This window comes from Pseudophryne corroboree, chromosome 6, assembly GCF_028390025.1.
Source record: "Pseudophryne corroboree isolate aPseCor3 chromosome 6, aPseCor3.hap2, whole genome shotgun sequence".
Lineage (NCBI taxonomy): Eukaryota > Metazoa > Chordata > Amphibia > Anura > Myobatrachidae > Pseudophryne > Pseudophryne corroboree.
In genome coordinates, this window is record NC_086449.1 from 657,399,576 (window position 1) to 657,416,439 (window position 16,864).

Below are 16,864 nucleotides of genomic sequence, written 5' to 3' on the forward strand. Positions count from 1 at the left end.
CATCGAGTGAAATGTTCAGGTACATACACATTTTAAGTTAAAAATATAAAAATATATACAGAGATCGTGTATTCAGACCGGAGTGCGGCACTTCCGCCACACTTCCGGTATCACCAAGTCTCTATTGTGCATGTGCAAGGTACACGTGTACCTCTAATCTCGGAGTGAGACGTTTCCGCCCCACTTCCGGTATCTGACTCATATGGAATGCGCATGCGTAGTAGAAAGTCTTTAACTACAGTTGTATTCTCCTCTTTCTCCCGGAACCGGAAGCCCGTTCTCGTCTGATGCCAGTTGTGTTGTTGCCAAGGGGATCCTCCCGTGGACCGCATACTGACCCGCATGACGATGTCACTTATACCGGAAGTCGACGTGTTGCATAATGATTTCTTAGTCTAATTAGTTCAAAGTCCATGCCTCGTCCTGGCTTCTGTAGCGTTGTGGAACGCATAGTTCACTCTGATTGGCCAGTTCACAGATTCCATTATTCTCCGGAATAAATATATATAGGATGTAAATAAAAACAGTTTCAGTCATCATTTAGTTATCATCATTTAGTTATCAGAGAATATACAGAGAGCAACCTTATATTAATGTGCATATTTGTTTGTTTATAAACTCATAATATATCATGTACAGTAGGAAATTCACATTATTTTAATCGATTGCAGATAATAAACATGGTAATTCATTAATATGATAAAGTGCTTGTGCTAAGGTGGTATGTGTGATAAAAATATTAGAATTTTTTTCTCCCGTGAGTTATTAACGTGATCGCGTTACTATATATCAGTATACAATAAGTTCGTTGGGTGCCAGTGCCATATAGAATTACAGTGATTCTATCAATTCTATATACAATACTCAAATTACGACGTGTGTGATATGCTAGTATTCTAATATTACAGTGGATTAAAAATATATATTATTAATATGCTGTGAGCAATATTTGTGTGGGTGTCTTAATTTATATATGGTAAATACCTTGCTTCCCTTTCGCTCTTCTTATACAGTACCAGATCTTCCCAGGTAGTCACCTCCCCTGGTACTGGTCCGGCCCAACACTGTTTTGCTTCCAAGATCGGACGAGGTTGGGCTTTTCCAGTGTGGAATGACTGTATTCATCCAGCAGGAAAACCCAAATTGCCATATGTTTAATTAAAATATATATTTTATTAGTGATGTGCTAATTAACAGTAATATAATCTATTTACTGTGTTGTGATTAAAAATAATAAAAGAAGAAATATATAGGGGACCTTCACAGAAATGGTGCAATCTCATAATTCTCGTTAAGTCCCAATGGATGCATGGTTCTCAGGTGGAAAATCCTAAACATTTCTCTTTGGGAAAGCTTGGTGGCTAAATCTTTACCCCTTTCACCTAATTTCACCACCTCTATTGCTTTGAAGGTGAGTTCATCCGGGTTTGAGCTGTGTTCTGCCATAAAATGTCTCGGTATGGTATGACTGTCCACTTTGTTTTTGATGTTCCGTATATGCTCCTGGATCCTTAATTTCAAAGTTCTTTTGGTTTTGCCAACGTATTTCTTGCCGCAAGTACACTCCAGAAGGTAGATGACTGACGAGCTGTTACAATTAATAAAGTCCTTGATCTTATACTCTTTGTTATTGCCGACATCACTGAACGTTCTTCTATTGGGATGAAGATATCTGCAGATGTTGCACCTGCCACATTTGTAAGATCCGACGCACTTGGGCATTGAGCCGTTATCTGCCATTGATGGTTTAAGCATGCTTGGTGCCAGAATGTCCTTTAGATTCCTAGATTTCTTATAGAGAATATCCGGGTGTGGAGGTAGTATCTCTTTAAGAATTGGGTCCATTAATAGGATTTTCCAATGGTCATTGAGAGATTTCTTGATCACGTTCCCATGTCTATTGTAGGTGGTAATGAAGGAGACTCTTTCCCCCTTCTGGTCTTTCACTCTATATTCAAGCAGATTATCTCTTTCCAATGCCTTGGTCCTTGTGATTGCTTCTTGGATAACAGTTGCCGGATATTCTTTCTCCTCAAATCTGGACTTAAAAATTCCCATTTGTTCTTCACAGTCTTTTAATTCACTGCAATTTCTCCTGATTCTATGGAATTGTGAATAAGGAATATTCTTTTTCCATTTCTTCAAATGATTGCTCCGGTAATGCAAGTAACTATTCTGGTCGACTTTCTTTATATAATTCGTGGTAGTGACTCTTCCTTCTTTTCCCATTAGTATCAGGTCAAGGAACTCAATGCTGCTGGTGTTGATAGAGGAGGTGAAGGTTAGATTTCGGTCGTTCTGACTTAAAAAGCTAAAAAATTGATTAAAAAGATCCGTAGACCCATCCCAGATAATTAAAATGTCATTAATGTACCTCCTATAAAAGATTATGTGCTCCTTAAAGCGGTGTTGACCATATATAAAAAAATTCTCCCAGTCCCCCATAAAAAGATTTGCAAAGCTGGGTGCAAATGTAGTTCCCATTGCTGTGCCACAGCTTTGGAGGTAGAAACAGTCCAAAAATTTAAAATAATTATGACTTAAAATGTACTGCATGATGTCACATAGGAATTCTCTATGTTGGGGTGAAATTGATGAGTCTTTTTCCAGGAACTTCTTGCATGCTTCAATACCTTTGGAATGTTCAATACACGTATATAACGATTGTACATCGATCGTTACCCAGTGGTAATTTTCCTTCCATTCAACATCCTTCATTAAATTGAGTACTGCGGTAGTGTCTTTTAAATATGATGGCAGTTCTTTCACATACTTGCTCAAAAATATATCGACATATTCCGACAATCCTGATGTAAGGGAATCGATACCCGCTACTATCGGACGTCCTGGTGGATTAACAAGTGATTTATGGATCTTAGGTAAGAAATAAAATACGGGGGTGACGGGGTTGGAGCGCATTAAAAACTGGTACTCATCCTTAGTAATTATTTCAGTTCTGAGGCCTTTTAGAAGTAAATTCCTGAGTTCTTCCACGAACATATCTTTTGGGTCACTTGGTAAAGTACGGTAGGATTTACTGTCCCCCAGAAGTCTCTTAGCCTCACTTACATAATTCTCTCGGTCCATGAGTACTAACCCCCCCCCCCCCTTTGTCAGCAGGTTTCAAAATTATTTCTTTGTTGGATTGAAGTTTCTTCAAAGCTTCACATTCTTTGTTATTCATGTTCTTTTCCACCACTGGTTTCATCTCTTGTTCACACAGGTCCTTTTTAACTAGATCATAAAAAATATCAATACTACTGCTTCTTGATTCCAAAGGGTAGTATTTCGAAACTGGTTTTAGTCCTGATTTGGAACAGTTCTCATAGTTAGATATTGTTGCGTTTTCTTTCCTAAAGAAGTGTCTCTTCAGCGTCAGTTTTCTCACGAACTTATTGAGATCGATATAGGTTTCAAATTTGTTCATACCACCTGTCGGTGCAAACGACAGTCCTTTACTGAGAAGAGAAATTTCAGGTTTGGTCAAGATGTGTTTGGATAGGTTGAATATACCATTTGCTGCTGGATCTTTTATCGGAGATTTCTTCTTTTGAGGTCTCTCTCTCCTGCCGCCCCGTTTGCCTCTTCTTCTATGAATTGTCTTTTGAGAGGGGTTGCATGGCGAATGTCTTCCTTCAGATGGAATCTTGTGTTGTCTTTGGGGCGGGCCCCTGTTTCCGATGATAAAAAATGATCCGTGTCTGATCCAAGTCTATGTAATGCTGTGAATCTGTTGTTGGTCTTCATACGTGATTCATTAGGAGTACTGTTGGTCCTTGGAGTTTTCCCTTTGCCAGGTAGTGTCCTCCAATATGTTCTGTCATTATTCTGTCTTGTGTCCTGTACTCTGAACCGTCCCCAGTTCTTTTTTCTGCCCTGGTCATAGTCATTTTTGTCCCGCACAAATTTCTTTTCTTTCCCTCTGATCACTTCTTCCTCTATACGTTCAAGTTTTTTTGTTAGGACTTTTTCGTTGACTTTGTAGTCCTCCTTATCCTTGAAGGGATCCATTTCACTCTCCTTACTCTTTATGTCAACTTCTAGTGACGCCAGATTTTTCTTCTTTTCCTCAATCAACAACTTCATGAGGTTTATGGAACATGTGTGTAATGTCTGATCCCATTTATCTAAAAATTCTGGACTGGTATTGCCCAATGTGGGTTGTTTGAGTAATCTCAAACCTCTCGGGACCCTATTCACTGTAATATAATGTTCGAGTCCCTTGATGTCCCACCATGCTTTCAATTCTTTGGTCAGCAATCTCTCCATTCCCCAAAATAGATCATCTAAATAACAGACTGGGGCTGCAGCTGTGGTGTTAATGTTCTCATTAAATATTTTTTTTGCACAGGTCAATCCTTCTATTGTTGCGATCATTATTAAACATGGTGAGGTGTTGGGGTACTGACACACTAGGCTGCTACTGCACAGGTAAACTGTTTAAAATGTAAAATAGAGAATGTGCAAGTGCCACAAGTGTTACAGATACACCCGTAGATACAGAGGAACAGAGGTAAGGCGGCACTCAGGAGACTCATACGTGGTGAAACCAACAGGTGATTAAAGCACCTGTTGGTTTCACCAGGTATGAGTCTCCTGAGTGCCGCCTTACCTCTGTTCCTCTATATATATATTTATATATATATATATATAATAGAGCAAATTCAGGCGGCACTCCTCGGATTTTCAGAGTCAAATGAAACAGCTACACAAGCTTGGTTTTCAACGTTTCAGGTGCTGTTTAATCACACCTTTCGTCAGGTATCCTGACGAAAGGTGTGATTAAACAGCACCTGAAACGTTGAAAACCAAGCTTGTGTAGCTGTTTCATTTGACTCTGAAAATCCGAGGAGTGCCGCCTGAATTTGCTCTATTGTACCTGCTCTGTTTGGAACGTGGGAGGGCACCCAGGTATTTAAAAATATTATTTGGAGTGCCGGTCATAAAGGAACTTTTATATATATATATATATACACATATATATATATATTATATATAATATATATTTTCATATATATATATATATATATATATATATATATATTGTATGGCCGGCAGCAGCAACAGTCCAACAGAAAAGAAGCGGCACTCTGAGATTTATTACCACTTGAATAGTGTATTAAGCACACATATTGGCAGACGACATTTCAGGGCCACTCGCGCCCCTTTGTCATCTCATCTCATGTAGGTCTATCTGTCTATAATAGTTTAACAAACCCAGCATAGACTGGGTCACTTCAGTCTTCAACCCCGTGCTTGGCTCCTCCCCTTCTGGAAACTCCCATCTGCAAATCCTGCATTTGCCCCTGGACAGACTGGAGATTAAGGCCGGCGCTACCCGCTCAACAGGGTTTGCAAAGCAGGGAGGTACTGGGCTGGAGATGCACTCTCCGCGTTCTGCGACTTTGCTGCTGAATACTGTTGCTGCCGTAGCCACTGTGCCTGTCATACAGGCAGCAGCGCCAGTAGCGTGAAGTGTGGCTTGGGATCTTCAGCCTCTTCCTGTCCCTCATACCCACCTTCCCGCTCCTCCCTGCTGCATTTGTACAAACTGCATAACTGCTCACTGTCCAGCTGACAGCTCCCGGCATGCAACTGGAAACCAAACAGGACAGCGGTGGAAGGAGTGGTACACCTTAGTAGAAGGGAGAAATGATACACTGGACTGTTGTTAGAGCTTCTACCAGTCCAGCCAGAGTTAAGAACTACTGTACTGTACTAGTACTGTGTACTGTATGTTATTGCACTTTGAGGAACTTTTTCGTGTCCTTTAACTGTAAACTTTCTTCACAATGTGCAAGCAATGGATATGTTTATAGACAGCTGCTCTGCACTGTTTTTTTTTTACTAGACATGTTACATGAAAACTTTGCATGTAACATCTAGAAAAGATAAGTGATGATAAGAAGTGTGTAAATTAACCATATAGAAATGGGAGGTTGACAGGGGAACAAATTTAAGGGCATAGCCCTAAAATTAGACCATCCCTTAAAATCAGGGACAGATGGCAACTATCAGTATAATACATGCTGTGGAACCAAGGCCGGAGCAACACACTCAGCAGAGTATGCAAAACACGGAGGCACCCAGCTGGAGAGGCACTCTCCCCACTCAGCTATCCTGCTGCTGTGTGCTGTTGCTGCGCCTGTCAAACTGTATGGCAGGCAGTGGCACTGGCAGTGTGAAGTGCTGCTCGATCTCTTCAGTCTCCAGCCCACCTGCTGATCTCCCATCTCCCCTTACCTCCCAGTACCTCCCCACTGCACTACTACTGTGGGCATTATGTGTATAAGCAGCGCTACTACTGTGGGCTATATGTGTATAATCGGTGCTACTGCTGTGGGCATTGTGTGTAAGCAGCAATATTGTTGTGGGCATTATGTGTATAAGCATCCCTACTACTGTGGGCATTATGTGTATAAGCTGTGCTACTACCGCGGGCATTATGTGTATAAGCCGTGCTACTGCTGTGGGCATTATGTGTATAAGCGCCACTACTATTGTGGGCTTTGTGTATAAGGAGCACTACTGTGTGGTATAATGTGTATAAGGGACACTACTGTGAATAAGAGGCACTACTATGTGGTGTAATATGAATCAGGGGCATTATGTGAGGTGTTATGTGAATAATATTGTGCTACTGTGTGGCATAATTTGAATTGGGGTACTATTGTGTGGGCACACCCCTTCCTTGTGAGACCACACCCTTGTTTTGCGGCACAACTATGGCGCGCACTGTCCCTTTATGAAATATGTGAGAGAGGGCGCAAATTTTCATTTGTTCGAAATGAACCATTGCAGTACGGATGGTGTAATGGTTACCATTACTGCCTCACAGCACTGAGGTCAGGGGTTCGATTCCTACCATGGCCCTAACTGTGCAGAGTTTGTATATTCTCCCCCTACTTGTGTGGGTTTCCTCCAGGTACTCTGGTTTCCTCCCACAATCCAAAAAATATACAGGTAGGTTAATTGGCTCCCAACAAAAAAATTAACCTTAGCGTGAATGTGTCTGTGTATGCATGTGATAGGGAATATAGATTGTAAACTCCACTGGGGCAGGGACTGATGTGAATGGGCAAAATATTCTCTGTAAAATGCTGCGGAATATGTGTGTGCTATATAAATAACTGGTAATAAATAAATGTATACTTTGCAAGTTTGCAGAGAGTCGCCGAACACCATAGCACTGGCCCTGCTGGAGATTTTAGTTTATTATTAATACTGCACCCAATGCTACTTGTGAATATTAATACTTACAGTGGTTCAATAAATGTACAAATCAAGGATGTCTTGTGGTTTCTGAAAAAGGTCATAAAGGTTATTTCAATACTTTTATTTTTTTATGTACTTCTACTACTTCAGAAACATGTGTTCTATATTCACTAGCTATATCTCCTTTTATACAGGATTAAACCTGCTTCTACATGTAGAGGCTTTATTCAGTCCCTGAATGCAGTTTGTTGCCCTTTCTGTCCCTAATTATGAGAAAAAGACATTTTGATAACTTTGATTGACAGAAAGGACAGTTTTTATACTCAAACTTTAATCTGCACAGTTTGTTCATTTTCATATTTATGCTTCCTCTACTTAATACCCGAGCTGTGCACTGGAGTGAGACACAACCTGCAAACATGAATGATAATCACACACAGTTTATCTGCATACTGTAAAGATTTCTTAAAAATCAGTTATAGAAAGGCCATCCTGCTTACCGCCTGCTTATAGAACTTGTCACTTAAGGAGCATTTAGAAGGTCTAAAACTGTTAGTGTGGAATTAATCCCTGTAGCTCTATTAGAACATCTGGTTAAATAAATTCAGGGATGTGAAAAATCCACTGCTTAGCTTTTCAGGGCAATGAACAAAATAAAACAAAACCAGCATTAAAATAACACCAATCTACAAGGTATTGAGGGGAAAAACAAAAGCACGCAACTTTTTGATATACAGCAAGTACCAAGTTTCCCCTGCTAGTTTAAAAGGACATTATGTAGCTTTGTACAACCTTAAAAATCACATGTGCTTGTTTATCTGAATTATAGCCTACTGGCTTAGTGCTGTCGGTGAATTTCTAACATACAGTACCAGTCATTAGTATTTTCTGTATCATATAACAGTCTAGAAATAAAAACTATAGAAAAATAGTTTATGATTGCTTGTTGTTCTCTTTTCCTGACACCACACATGGGGTCTGCACTTTCTACTTACAATAATTGTAGCACATTTTTTAATTATTCTGTCCAATGGGCTGGTGGAGCTCATTTAAATCCCACCGTCCTATCATCCGGGCCGACCGCAGCATGCTGCGGTTGGCTCTGGCGGCGCGACTGCCGCACATGTGTGGGCGCCTGTATAGGCGCCCATGTGCAGTCTCCTTGCGGTCAAGCGGGTCCCGCTGAATGGGACCCGCTTGGCCGCTATGTGTGGCCCCAGCCTAACATAACACAGAGGGGTCTATTCATGAAGCAGTGAAAAGAGTAGATAAGTAAGCCAGTGGAGAAGTTGCAAATGGCAACCAATCAACTGCTCTGTAGAATTTTATAGTATGCAAATCCTAAATGTTACTTCAATTCTGATTGGTTGCCATGGGCAACTTCTCCACTTGTTCACGTCTCCATTTTTTTCACTGCTTCATGAATAGACCCCAGAGGTATGTAAGAAGATGCTGCTATCAGGTTACCAAGAAGGAGAGATGCTACCTTTCTCCTGACTTTGGGATGTATGGTCAGTGGTCACATAAGTTGGGTTATAAATCCAGTTGTCCTACGTTAAGAGGTTATACAATATTATTTATACAATAAGAAATGTAAGTACGTGACATATGTCAGTAAATACTGTAATGTCTGAAAATGCAAAACGTGAAGGTTTGCTCAAAAACCTAGATAATCATTTGCTCATTGTGGTCTTCAAGAAAATGATAATTTAAATTACCAATCACTTTTTTTTAACTTTATTTCCATATTTTACCTTACCAATCAGTACTGAATAGAACCCTTGAGGCTTCTTGTGCTGGTATGTACTGATTTTATAAACTGTGAGTAATTATTGCATTAACTAAGGGCCTTATCATCTTCAGCTTTTGCAATCTCTATTTACTGAACCGAAACCACGATTTCCTGATCTTGTACCTACTGGAAATCACCACAAAGAATAATCCCATTTCTTGCATTTTATTTCAATAGGAGTATTTGTATGTGTGTGAAAATGGTATGTTTGGTTTATGGCATACAATATACTTACAAACACAAGAAGTAAGTGTGGGTTCTGGATTCATACTGTCACACTGGTTTGCAGACTCATCCCATTATTGTTTTGACTTCTGACTGGAACTGGTATGACACACACACAATATTGCTACAGATGCCACAATGATCGAGGGAATATTGCATCTGATGCCTGGAAGTGGCATTGTAAGCATAGACAAGTGTAATAGGGGCATTTAAGCTGTCATCTTGCAAAGTAATGTGTCAGTCATCTTTACATAAGTACACAAGAATTGTGTCCTTGGGTTATATTTGAAAAAATATCTATTCTATCACTTCTCCATGTTTTATCTTATGTCTATCTTATGTCATAGATTTGGCTATATTCATTATTGTTGCTATAGTACTGAATATGTACTGTATGGTCGCTTAAACATTTATGCAGATGTAAAAATCTTTAGCTAATGATGTAGCTTCTTCAGATTAGCTGGTGCATGTTATTTCAGTGGTTTTATATTCTCTTATGTATAAAATGTCACATCTAACGCAATGTGATACATTGAGAAAATCCAGATACACGTGTCACTTATAATGGCATGAAACTGAAGATAAAGGTATCTAATAAGTGTCAGGATCACTTGATATACTATAGGCACATTTATACCCTGAGACTGGATGTTTTGCGCACTGTCTAAAGCAGTGGGAGCTCCTACCTTCATGGAGGAAAGGGGCTGCCACTGACTGTGCTACCTGGCCTGGAGAGATAGAGAGCCCCTGCTGGGTCCTGGTACCTGCATAATGGAGCTGACAGTCGCTGGGACTGGCACATGTATACAAGTGGATGCTTGACTGCATCTGAGCAAACCCCGGCTTCTATGGACTTCATCAGCTGCAGCCCATAGAAGCTGGCTAGAGCAGATGATCAAGCAGGGAGTGGCTTCCTACAGAAAGCCAGTTCTCTACTAATCACAGCCTGTTCTGGCAGTCACAGAGGGAGGAAGACCTCCCAATTTAACTGCCTGTTTTGCGGGTAATTAGCAGGTAGGACTTTCAATAGGAAGTCACTGCCAGTCACAGGTAAGTCAGTGCAGTCAAGGATTGCAATTGGTTCACTCAGCAGTGACTTATTTTACTGGGAGAGGGTTGCAGTCCTGCAGCCCGTAGGTAAAATCTGTCACTGATCATAAGACAGATGGATGATGGCTTCTTGAGGTCCAGATGATGCTTATCACATTTCTACCCATATGATATCTTGGTGATTATGTTTCATGGTTAGCCCTTAATGTGTGGCAAAGTAAAAAAACAATCTTGTAAAGCCTCAGGCTCGGTCAGTTAGGCTGACATTTCTCTAGGAAGCCAATTCTCTGCTTTTAGCATAAGTAAATACTTTCCCTTCATGCACGGAGCTGCTCATTACAATTGTAAGATAAAATGCCACTTTCCTTTTTCACCAAAGATGAAAAATAAAATAAATACATTTTTAAACTAAAAATGTTAAATGTGTACTTAAGTCTCAGTGGAGTGATGATAATATGAGAATAGAAAGATACATTGTTACGGGTCTCCTATAAAACCATTTTACCCTCATCTTATAATTGGGTAGAATATCTGCTTCTGCCATTACACATACATGATTGGTACCCTGTTTACACCTATACATGAAGTGTTTGCGAAAATGCGGAAATAAATTCATTGGGGGAGATTCAAATGTTTGAAAAGTTGGTTGGGTATCTTTTTTTCCCTGTCTATTAGATAGGAAAAAACAGACTCCCAACTGCCTTTTCAAACATTTGAATCTCCCCCAGAGTATCTACTAATTGTTCACAAAACTCTTATTCTTCCAGTTGATTATTAGACTATTTCTAGACTCACCTAAAAGTTGGTATAAGAAGCATTAATGATCTAATGTGGAGGGTGAGCTTCTTTATCACTTTCTCTCATTACAGTTGCCTTCTGAGCACAATGGATCCAATTTATTGAAACATCTTCTAATCTAAATAAAATCAAACCATTTACTTAACACATACTATTCCAGTACTGCTTATAAAAAAATAATAACCAAAAACAACAAAAAGATTTGTCCAGTTGTGGACAAAAAAACCCTTTGGTGAACCCTTTATTCCATCAAAGAAATACAATAGCTCACGCTACATCACTTTCCATAACTGGGGCTTTGTGCTTTTCTAGTGTAAGTGGATTTACTGGACGCTGTGCGACAAGACAACGTTGTCCAACCATTGATTCATTATTTTCACAGTGTAGAGCCATTTCACAAACTTGTTGTAAGGGCCACACAATACTGAACACTTGTTTTAATCATTTTACCTTAGTATGTGTCAACATTGCATTTAACATAATTCATTTTATTCTTTAGAATAACAGTTTTCTCATGACAACATTCAGATTATTTCCAAGTAATTTTTTAATAGCAGCTAACAATGATGCTTTTATGATGCTTTTAAAGAGTGAATTGTGGTAAACCAAACATACCCCATGGTCTAATTTTCATCCATTTCAACCATTAATTGGCATTGAATCTTGCAGTCATTTTTCTCTGGTCTATTAGCATAATTTGAATTTTTAATTGCACTTCATAATTACTTGGTGGAGTTAACAAAGAGCCTTATTTATTCAAGTGTTTACGAACAAAAACCCAAATGTAACGAAAAGTAATTTGGAATTTATTGAGCTTGTTGAAACACTTATAATCCCCTTTAAAAGAGGCTTCTTATCATAACCACAGTTGCAAGTTTGATTATCTATATTGTGTCGCCTCCAACTGACTTATTCTATGTATTTTAGTAGAAATACTGTACATGCTTTAGTCAGAAATAAATATGAACGTTTGTAAAATGTTATTCTCATACCATGTGTTAATAACATTGTTATCTGTTTATATATTTTTAAGCAGTATTTAATTTTGTGAATGATTCTCATGTATTTTGTTTTCCTAATCTCTTGATGAAGAAGATGAATATACATTAAAAGAACAATGTGTTCTTCTTGTTAATAGAGATTAGTATGTCATAAATTCATTTGCCGGACTGATTCACCGAATTCTCTACCTTGCTGATTACATAGTGGTAGTTGAATGCTCTAATTAGTAACAAATCACAAAAGAGAATTGCATTGTAAGTCCTTTTTGTTTTAATATAGCATGGATCATTTCAGGTTGCAGCAACACGTTCTAGCTACTTTCAATGGCTCCCGGATCTTCCCAGTAACTGGAGAAACTGTTCCAATGAAGTTGAAACAATACTTTAAGAAGGATATGACAATATTGTGTCAGTTAGAGGCTCAGAAAAGGAGTAGAACTATAAACTAACTATAACTATATCACCATTTGCTGTCAATTATAATGGCAGTGCATTGCACAAGCTCCAATACCAAGCATACAACATGGTGACAGGCAAACACATAGGATGTAACACAGATGTTGATTATTGAGCATGATAACATGTGAAAAACAAACATCTCTACAAATAATAGGTGGTGATAAACTCCAGATCTACAAACCTGGTGATTCAATGTATTCTACAATCTGTGTCTTCTTTCTCTAAGGTCCAGTCAAGGTTGTAGTTAATTAAATCTATGTATCAATTAGATTTTTATTCACACACAGTCATTATCTATCTGTGCAGGTCAATACTCTTTCCTTCCTATTTCAGTTGTAGAACATTCCCCTGCAGTATCCTGTACAAACACAAAGACCGCACATGTCTAATCCATGCTTTAGCTTTCATTATTTAGCACCCAATGGCTTACCTGTGGAGCATTGCTGCTATATGAATGCCCACTGTCTCTGTTATGTACGGTAAATGTATCTTGTTAATCATTTCGGTCATGCAAGTATATTTCTAATTCATGCTGACTGGGGCAGAACAATGCATCGCCAGGCCTGACAGCAAAACCTAGGGGCCCAATGATGCTGCTGTATCCTCTTGGACTCTGAAAAGGGCAGAGAGAGGACCTGTTCTGAGTGTATGTGGTCTGGCGTATTGCATGTGTGCCGCTCAGTGAAAGAGCAGGGATGCAGAGAGGGAGAAAGCCAGGAAGATGGAGCCATCTTGGAATTTGCCTATTAACGATTGGGCATGGCCTGTCCCCACATACTGGGCCATGGCTCCCTAAGTACCACAACCCAGTATTATATAACTTAATGCCCCTAGTGCAGAGTTGAGGGCATTGGGAAGTGCTGCAGGTGCCTCAGAGTGGGGAGTGGCCCCTTACCTCCAGTCCACATAGCAACCATATCCCTCAGTAGCTCCACTACTACACACGTAGCCAAACATTTCCTCAACTTTAAGGTGTGCTGCTTTTATTTTCATATTCCACATGGCTCTCTCACTACAGGGAAAATCATGATGGGTAAAGCCATATAAACTAATCCAACGTATGTCTTTTCATTTTACAATTTTAAAGTATCTATGGCCAGATTGTAAGTGTATTGGGTGACAAGGACCTCAGAGTGACAGCAAGTCCAATTTATTTTAAATTTTTGGAGGTACAGTACAGTATGTATTTGTTTGTTGTTTTCTCTCTTAATCACTGGGACCCTCCATAACAATTGGGTACAATACAGCAATGACAGACTGTAGGAATGACCGCCATGTGATTCTGACTGGTTACAACACAAGAAAGCTTTCAGATTATCACCTCACATTATCAGGAACATACAGAAATGTAGACAAGGTAAAGTGATTAGATTAGAATGAGAGAGAGATGAGGGCACCTGAATTAGAGAGACTCAATTGAAGGTGTAGTAGAGTATTTTTGATGGTGAAGGAAGAGAGAAGAATGGAGCTGTAATGTACCATGTTATGTATGTGAGATAGGGAGAATGTGATTGCAAATTAATGGATTTAAGGTTATTGTATAAGAGGGCAATGTAAAAAAAGTGAATTAAAGCAAACCTCTTACAAGTGTTACCACTCACATTATTCTGCTTATTATTATTTGTGGAGCCTATAGTTACACACTGCAAGTTATTTTAGGAATCAGTTGCATTTCACATGCAGCGTGCCTCCTTCCTCAAGCTACGCCTCAATCTTGTTTATGTGATTTGGTGAAACTAATGCAGCATGAGCAAGCACATTTACTTCCCTCCATCCGTGTACTTCCCATTTAGCAGGACAATCTGTCACACGGAAATGAGATGTTTGGAAATTCATTTACTGTAGGCTAGTTATATAGACCACAGTTTACTCCAGTTCTCAACAAAATAGATTGGCCTCCTACTGGATTACGGATGATATGTTCAACACAATTATTATTAATCATTTTTATTAACTTCCAACATACTATGCAGCACTGAACATCGAGGGGATCAAGACACAAATAAATAATATACAATGACATGAAACAGGAGGTAACGACAGCTTACAATCTAAGAGGTGTGGGGACAATTGATACATACGGCATTGGAATAACAATTTGCAGCTGGCATAGGATAAAGTTCCTGTGGATACTGTAAGACAGAAAAATTGTCAGCCACCTATATTAAAGCATTTCTGTTCCACTGCTGGTAGTGTAGGTGGCAGCATGAAAGATGAACTAATGTAGAAATGTTAAGATGGTCAGCTGCTGGCATCCATGATTACTGTTCACCATTTATCTTGTCTGGCCCTCCTTCCTCATCTGATACAGGAGGAGACTTTCACTTTCTTGCTACATGGGCAGTCCTGGGGTTATTTGCCAACTTGGAGTAGCTGCGTTACTTTTTCATCATATCATATATCATATATCATGATTGCTGATTGACAGAACCAGGACACTTGACTCCCATGTTCACAGTAGTTGGTCATGGAGATCAAAGGTGTAACAACGATGGCAACTGTACTCCCTCTGTACAGCAGGTGAACCTGCAGGACACCTCAGCAGATCCTGGGAATAAACTCTTTTCTTGACGTGATAACAGTTGTCGCCCCCTCCCCCCGTACCCTCATAACCTCCCACTGCCTTCACAAATATATGGTTTACACGTGTGAGAACACCTGTGTGTTGGGGGAAAGGTGCAGAGCCAATCCAAAGAGCAGCCATCTGCATTTATGATAATAATAGTAATAACAATAAGACACATTTCTGTTGTATTTCCAAAGCAAGCATCTGATAAAGACATAGAACAAGCAGGTACTGTAGCTATGGATAAAATAATTACAACTTAAGAGTACATTTTAACAGATGTCTCATTTATTACCGCAATCCACAAATGCTTTGCCTTCTCATATTCACCTTCCCACATATTCTACTTTAAAAGATATTGTGGACAGCTGTCCTGTCAAAACTTGTCAAGTACAAGAAATAGTCCTCACAAATATGTTATTGCTTAGACTGCTAATAGTGCTGGGTGGAAACTATACTAAATTGTGCTTTGTGTTATCTCACAACATGATAAATGACATGAAGTGGAAATTGTGTTCTTGGTTGCAGTACTACTAAGTTCAATACACCAACAACTGTATAGGTTCACTAAGGGGTAAAGTTATACATTTTTTAAGTTGTGCCCCAAAAAATAAAATTTCTTATCTCAGTTAATTACAATGATTTGGAAAATAATATTCTAGGCTATTTATTATGGGGAGACCCAAGGACATGGGATTGAATAAGAGACCATCCAGGCAGTGGTTAAATAGTAAAATGATGCTTCCATGGTCAAACCTGGCTTCTTTAATGATCACGTGCAAGCAATGTTAATGGAAGGAAATACATCTCTAAAAACAAATGCATGAATGTGTCCAGTAGGCTACAATAGATAGCATGGTCAAGCTTGCAGTGCTTTTTAAATAGAGCTACAATTATGGTGACTGATTTTACAAGTGTAAATGGGACCACTGCAACAGATATACAGGATGCTGCTCTATCCCCTTGTTAAATAGTTCCAATGCTCTAAAATTCAGAAAACCTCCAAAAATAGTAGTTGTCATTTACTGTTTGTTTACTTTTTGCTCAACAAATAAGATATAATGGCGGGATGTAAGGGAGTCCGAGATCACCGGAGGTGCAGGATGCTGGACGAACTGGTATTTTTTTTTAAAGGGTTAATCACATACAAGGCATGGTTTTGCCTTTTGTAAGTGCGTGCCCCTTTAAAAAAATGTCTTAGATCAGCCGGTATGCCGCGCTTCCTGCGATCTCGGACTCCATTACATCCCGCCAAAAATATCCAGTCAATCATTCCTTTTTCCATTTTTCAGTAAACATACTTCCTTCATTTTCTATTACTTACCTACTTTTTTCTTTACTCCATGTGTTCAGCGTTACTTCAATGTAGCATCCCTATTGCTAAAGGCCCTCTTCCCTCATGTGCTTTTCCATCTCTGACTTAACCTATCTTGTTTTCAATACTCACTTTCGACGGCACCAAATCCCTGATACTTATTTCAGTGTCGTCTGCTGATGCAGTTATGTCTATATATCCTGTACTTGTACTATATTGTCTTGAATTGTAAGTCACTGTTTCCTTGTTTTGCTTATTTGCTTATGTACTCTGTAATTGGGCACTGTGGATCACATGTGGGGCCATATAAATAAAGTATAATAATAATAATAATAATAATTAGTGATGAGCGGGTTTGGATCCTCGGGATCCGAACCCGCTTGAACTTCACCTTTTTTTTTACGGGTCCGAGCAACTCGGATCCTCCCGCCTTGCTCGGTTAA

The 16,864-nt window shown here is 39.3% G+C and overlaps 1 protein-coding gene and 1 pseudogene across 4 annotated transcripts in view; one reads left to right on the top strand and one right to left on the bottom strand.

The window, feature by feature from the left end:
• TENM2 (teneurin transmembrane protein 2) overlaps positions 1–16,864 on the top strand; it is a 1,540,328-nt gene that overhangs the window by 474,859 nt on the left and 1,048,605 nt on the right. The window lies entirely within an intron of this gene.
• LOC134939159 (5S ribosomal RNA) lies at positions 1,005–1,123 on the bottom strand (annotated as a pseudogene).